Genomic DNA, 6,659 nt, shown 5'->3' with positions numbered 1-6,659 from the left:
ACACCTGTAGCCACTGACCCCGGAATTATCAAAGATGGCGGCGCCCGGGACGCCTGACAGACTTGTGGATGTAATGAGAAAAGCTCTGGATGAAACCAACGACCGACACAAATCATATCTAGTCGTCTTGGTGAGCTATTAAACCCCCACATGAAAACACACAATACATATAAAATGTAAGGGTGTCAGTCCGGTTTAGTTTTAGAATGTGGCGTTGTGACAGCACGTACCATTGTAAAATCACTTTAACCCACCGCTTATGTTTTTTTTTGTTGCTTTATTATGTTGGTGTTTAAACGTGTTCTTGTTGGTGTTTAAACGTGTTCTTATCGGTGGTCATGCATGTTGTCATTGTGCTAAAAATATAAATATTTGCTTGGGCTGAGGACATTGGCGTTTAATTGAACACGATCTTGATCTTGAAGTTCCTTTCACATTCGATATTGAAAGTTATGCTAAGAAAACTTAACGTGTGGAACCACTGTCCATTATTAAATTATGTTCAACAAGAGTTATTTTTAAACATATTTAGTTCTTGATGTTTTGCCAAATCTGTGTGTTTATTAGTAGGGGTTTAGATTGCACTAAACAGAAACATTGCTTATTATTCACACAGTTGCTTTGTGTGTTCTTTCTGCAATGATCAGTAACTTTATTTACCATACGAATGTAAGTAATCACAGTGTTTTTCTGGTCGAGTGTGTTTTTAAGCGAACAAAAGTCTTTTTGTGCAATTCATCTGATTCGATTAGTGGGGTAGATGTTAACAGTCATGTTGTGGGGATTTGAAATGAACTTTAAGAACAAATTTGTCCTTTGAACTTTGAACTGTGTGTGTGTTTGTGTTTGCAGACTTTAGAGCTGTATACAACATAAACGTGTACAGTAGGTTCAGCACTGTTTTGGCACACTGTTTGTGCAAAGCTGAGCGTGGATGTTAACTTTTGTGTAGCACATAGAACTTGCATAACAAATTCTAGATACAAAGGTGTACTGTCAGCTTCTTAAATCTCTCACTCCCTCTCTTTCTTCGTCTCCATACCTCCTAGAATTGATAGGATCCCATGTTACAGCTCGCCAACTGTAATTGGGGATGATTTGATCTGAACGTGTATAAACAGCATTTGAATGTTTTAAACGTTACATTTTGTTGCATTTTATTGACCATTATGCAATATGTAGACACTTCCTGTTTCAGTTTTTAACACTACACGTTTGAACAAAATACAACTATCAGAACATTTAAAACTGAATCGAACTGTAAAACATCTTTAAGACTTAATTATATATGTGAAATAAATTAAAACTAAATAAAAACTGAAACAGGACCAGTGTTGTTTATGTCTTGCAAAATGTTCTATAAATCCTTGCAGTGTTCATTGCATGCAAATAAAATAAATTAAACATTTTTAAGTCAGTAGTATGTTTCAAAGTAGATATCAAGGGAGCAAGAGGGAGCTTGGGGCACTGTGAGAACATTTCTGCATATGTCAAAATGGGGCTGTTGACGTGTTCTCATTGGATCAAAAAAGGGCCTTCGGTTTCCGGAGCTACTCTATCTGTGAGGAGTGACAAATCATAACAGTTAGGGAGGCATTTGACCTCCCAGACCTCTGCAATTAGACCCATGGGGTCAGCTTTACAAATTAGCACTCTGTAGATGCGAGTTACATCACAGAGCAAAGCCCTTTAAATGGTTTCATCTTCTTATTTCTCACTTTCATTCTCCTAATCTCTCAGCTTCAATGGACACGCTTCTGAATAGCTTTGGCTTCACAATTAATGTGGCAGGCACTTTTTTTTAAAGTAACTTATTGTGAAAGTACTAGAAGGAGTTTTAGGTGCATGTTTACTGGGGTTCGAACACATAACCTTGGAGTTCATATATATTCTTTAGTTGAGCTGCATTGGCAGTGAGAGATGAAAAAGTGTTCTTTAGTAAATCTTCCCCTTTCTTAGATGAATCTGTTTTGAGCTTGAAATCCTTGATCTTGTAACTTTTCTTTTCTTCCATTCCTTTCCAGTTGTTTTTTTCCTATGTGTTTTTTGATAGTTTTGCAAATGCTATGTGCAAAGTTGAACTTGAACAACATAAAGTGTTGAGTTGGCATGTGGCACCTGACCAACGCCAGTAAACATTGACTTTTGAGCTGTGGTGCTCTCATGTGAAAGGAAGACCCAGCGTTTGAGTTTAGTTCTTGCATTTCCTGAGAGGCTACTTGAAAGTGACACTAATCTGTTTACAAACAGTCTCAAAAGGGAATCTGCGGGTGGGATGGACAAACAGTTATGACAGATGAGATCCTTCTCAGGTTCACCCCGGCCTCCATCAGTAAACAGGAAACCTTAGCTCGCTTGACCCGTGTCTCAGATCCTTCATGTTCTTCTCACGACCTGTGAGATGGTGAGAAGGCATTATTCACCTCTGCCAGCTCAGAGATCATTTTCTAAGTATCAGCTGTCAGTTATCTGTTGACATGATGTTCTCGTAAGCCTGATTATAATGTTCAGATCATATTGGATAGGTATGGTTTGTTTTGCCACCATGATGATATTCCTAAAATGCCAATCCATCTACAAGAGAAAAGCTGGTTTCGGCTATCAAGTTAAGTCTATTGAGGAATGGACTTTAGTAGAAAGTAATAATGAGACGCATTGTTTCTAACGTCAATATCGGGGAGAAATCCGAGTTGTCTCAAACCAATGATTTGTGCGCACTTCCGCAGCAACGAAAACGTTTGGCAGCTGAACAATTGTCCCATTGAGGTGCGTAAGAACCTCCGGGGGCACGCAGAGGTCAAAAAGTCAGTCCCCCTGCCGACCACCTTTCCCAGGCCTGGGTTTTATCAGAGCTGGGCATCACAACACAGCCTGGGAGAATAGGGAACCATTTCTGTTATGGAATAGCCAAAAATGAATCGGTGACTCAGTCAAACATAGACAATGGGCCCTGTTTCATGACAGGAGTTATTGATGTAAGCTACAAAAATGGATTTTAATGTGCATGAAATCTTAAAGAAATAGTTCACTTAAAATTTGAGAAGACAAAAGAAGATATTTCGAAGAATGTTGGTAACCGAACACGGCGGTACCCATTGACTTCTATTGTATGGACACAAAACCAATGCAAGTCAATGAGCACCGCTGTGGTTCAGTTACCAACATTCTTCAAAATATCATCTTTTGTGTTCTGCAGAAGAAAGAAAGTCATACAGGTTTGAAATGACAAGAGGGTGAATAAATGATGACAGAATTAAACATTTTTGGTGAAGTATCCCTTTAAGTGCCATCCAGGAGGCAAGTAAGTATTTAGCCATATCCATGTCCAACAACATAGTGTTTTATCTTTGTAAGAGTAAAGAAAAATATGAGCTTATTAGTGTACTCACTAATAAAGTTTTGGTGTTTTGCTCTTGTATTTCCATTTACCCAGAGGACTCCTGTCAACACACTGAGCTCACTCGTGTGTATTTATTTCATTAGTAGCCTAAACTGTCACTCTCCCCGTCTGGCTTTTGGACAAGAGAAGAGGGGTGCATCTGTTGGACGTAGAAGCATGGGAGTCGTTGAGAGCGAGCACAAACCAACTATTAAAGTCTAGACGCAACATAAAACCAGGCAGATCCTAATAGCAAGCACTTGTGGAGAGCACCGTCAAATCGACCCCTAAAACGTGCGAGGGGACATGCACTTTCAAAACATATCCACTAATCACCTAAGGCAGCAGAAAAAACCACACAAACCAAACTTGGCTTCAGGTCAGTTGAGATGTCTTCTAGCTTGGCAAGTAAGAGCTAACCGCAAAGAGAAACACATGAAAGCGTTAATTGTCATGTATTTGTTTTTTTTATTTACGGCCACACAGAGAAGTGTTGGCAGGGGCAAATGAGTGGCCCTGTTGCTTCTTTTCTCATTCTTACGACTGCCGTTAATCACCTCGGGGTCTTGGCTCAGTTAGAACTCCTAAAGAGAATCATTTTACCCATGATTGCCTTTGCACTGAGGCCAAAAATGAATTTCATTTTCAATAGCTCCCCCACCCATACTCAATGTATATCTCTATAAATCTGAAAGCTATAGACTTGAGTGCAATGGTGCCAGACTGAGACGGCGTGACCGGTGTTTCTATAGGCAACAAAAAGTAAAAAGTTTTTTCTATTTGAAAAAATAAAAAACATGACTGAATAAATATAATTGAATAATATGTTGTGAGTGACGCATCAGATCCAAATAAGTGGTGCAAAAGACTTCTTGGTCTTGACAATGTTCTTTTGTGCTGTTTATATTTGATTGAGATCTTACAAATATTTTCAGAAGGTGACATGTTTTACAGAAATCACTTTTCTTTGGACACTTTGCCCTTTTCTTGCAGAGATCCACTCTCATCTTCCCTCATTCGCCCTTCCTTTGTTTGTCTTTCTCTCTTTATTTCTCCTTCCTCCCTCTCTTCTGTGTCTCACCGTGAAACGCAGTGCGCAGCTCTTCTTGTAAAGAGGAAAGAACGTAGCTGGTCCTCTGAGGAGACTGGAGGTCTGGCTCGCTCTTCAAATGGCGCAGTGTTAGTTGGGGAATGTGCAATTACGGCGCTCGGGCCTTTGATCCGGCTTTTTCCATCAGGCCTAAATTGTCCTCACATTGAGCACCGCCGTGTATCCTTGGGCACTCTCATGCACAGGTTTTCTTTCATGTACGCCCCTTTGGAACTCGAAGCATCCCAGTCTGAAAACTGAGCTTTTCCCCAGCCATGCTCTAGTGCTGGAGCGAGCCACGCTTTTGTTTTGCGTGTGTGTGTGCGCCGGTGTGAGCGGAAGGCAAAATTAGCACAGAACCTACTGTTTGAGAGTGTGTGCCTTGGACAGTGTCCTTGAACTTCCGATTGCGTCCAGATATATTTATGTTTGCAGGCTGGACGGTAACGTCACTGAACTTTTTAAAGTACAATTTTAGGCATAAATCGCACACAGTTTCTACGTCAGCGTACTTGTGCATGTAGATAATGCATGCTGTTTGCGTGTGTGTTTGTGCGAGTGTCACACTTTTCTGCTGATTCTTTCCACATGCTCTGGTATGTTATCTATGCTTCACATAATAGCTTCCACCTCCAGGGGATTAACCCAAGAAGTTTATAGACTTTCTTTCGTTCCCCCTCCTCTTTTTTTATTTTTGCCTGGTTCTAAATTACTAGTGGCAGCGTAGTGTCCGTTAAGCTGTGGGACCAGCTGCGTGCTCTTCGTCTGTACTCTGCAGGTCGCCTTTTCTTGTGCTAATGGTTCTGTGCAAAGCCAGGGCACCTGGAGAGTCTGTATCACCACTGCTTGGCACTGCATTTAACTCCCACCATGCCACCTGGCAAAAGTACTCTAGTAGTGCCCAAAAATTAAGATCAGGGGACATGCCCCTGTTTTATAGCTCAATCACTGTGACTTCATAAAATCAGTAAGCAATAATAAATCTAAAGGTTGAAGTTTTTATATGCCTGTTTGATCGCAATAAGATTATGGATGTTACAGTTTGGCATAAAGGTTGGCCGAAGTCTGCAGTTTGTGCCCTAATTTAGTGTTGGGTATCAAGTGTGTCCCTGGCACATAATTTTGGTCACAAAACATGCATTTGATTGATGCTTATATCAGCATATTTACACCGCAAATTACTTTAGGCAGCGGTGATCTCACAGTCTCCGCCGCGAGCGCTCTAGACTTCCCAGCAGTGTTAAACCTTTGGTGAGAAACCAATAGAATACAGTTGAAGATAATTATCGTATGTTTTTTTCAGAAACGAAGTGGCACGATCATTAGCTTTTCACTTTTTAATAAATTCCTTGAGTAATAGAGAGCATGTTACTAAAAGGGCCAAGGTCTTGGGATAGATCCCCATGGAATCCACTAAAGTCAATTTGGATCTGCCAAATGTATAGATGTTAACACATCCTGTTATTATAAATCAACATGTAAACATGTCTTCATCACTGTAAGATTCTTCAATTATTAATTGTCTGAATGATCTTTCAAATATAGTATATTTTCTATCAAACTTGGACTAGCACACACACTTTTCCAATGTTTTCTCTCTGCTTCTAACAGCATTTGTCATTTTCATACTACGATGGTGGCACGCACAAGGCAGTCACTCCTCAGGCTGAAGGACCACCCCAAAATAATAGCCTTGTAAAATATGAAACGCATGCTCTTGTTGGAGCCTTTATAGTTATATCATCAGAACTCTTTGAGCTCTATTGAATATGATGCTGTTTAGCATATTCAACAGAAGATTGAGATGTTTAAAAAATGCCTCGTAGGCTGCCAAAGACTTTGATTTGTTCTGCTTGTCTCTTGAATGATAGAAGCTAAGAAGCATCAGTCGCTTGGAAAGTAGCAAACATCTAGCGATGATAAACAATAACGTTTGAGTCACGTGCCAAACTTTTCATATCGACAGTCATATTATGATTTTTCGATTCTGTTGCCAATGCTGTACATTTCCAGCTCAAACCATCCTCATCCAAAACTGTGAAAACTATGCTGTAAAGTGGCCAAGTCATGCAGATAAATCTCAGTGGGAGTTTAAGATTGCATTGAAAGCCATGTGCTGTTAGACATGAGCGCTAGCTGGTGTGAAGCTGATCTTTTTGTTAAAGAAAAGTTCAGCACCTTCGGTTCAGT

The sequence above is a fragment of the Triplophysa rosa genome, linkage group LG9 (genome assembly GCF_024868665.1).
Source record: "Triplophysa rosa linkage group LG9, Trosa_1v2, whole genome shotgun sequence".
Lineage (NCBI taxonomy): Eukaryota > Metazoa > Chordata > Actinopteri > Cypriniformes > Nemacheilidae > Triplophysa > Triplophysa rosa.
Note: the sequence above shows the minus strand (reverse complement) of the source record.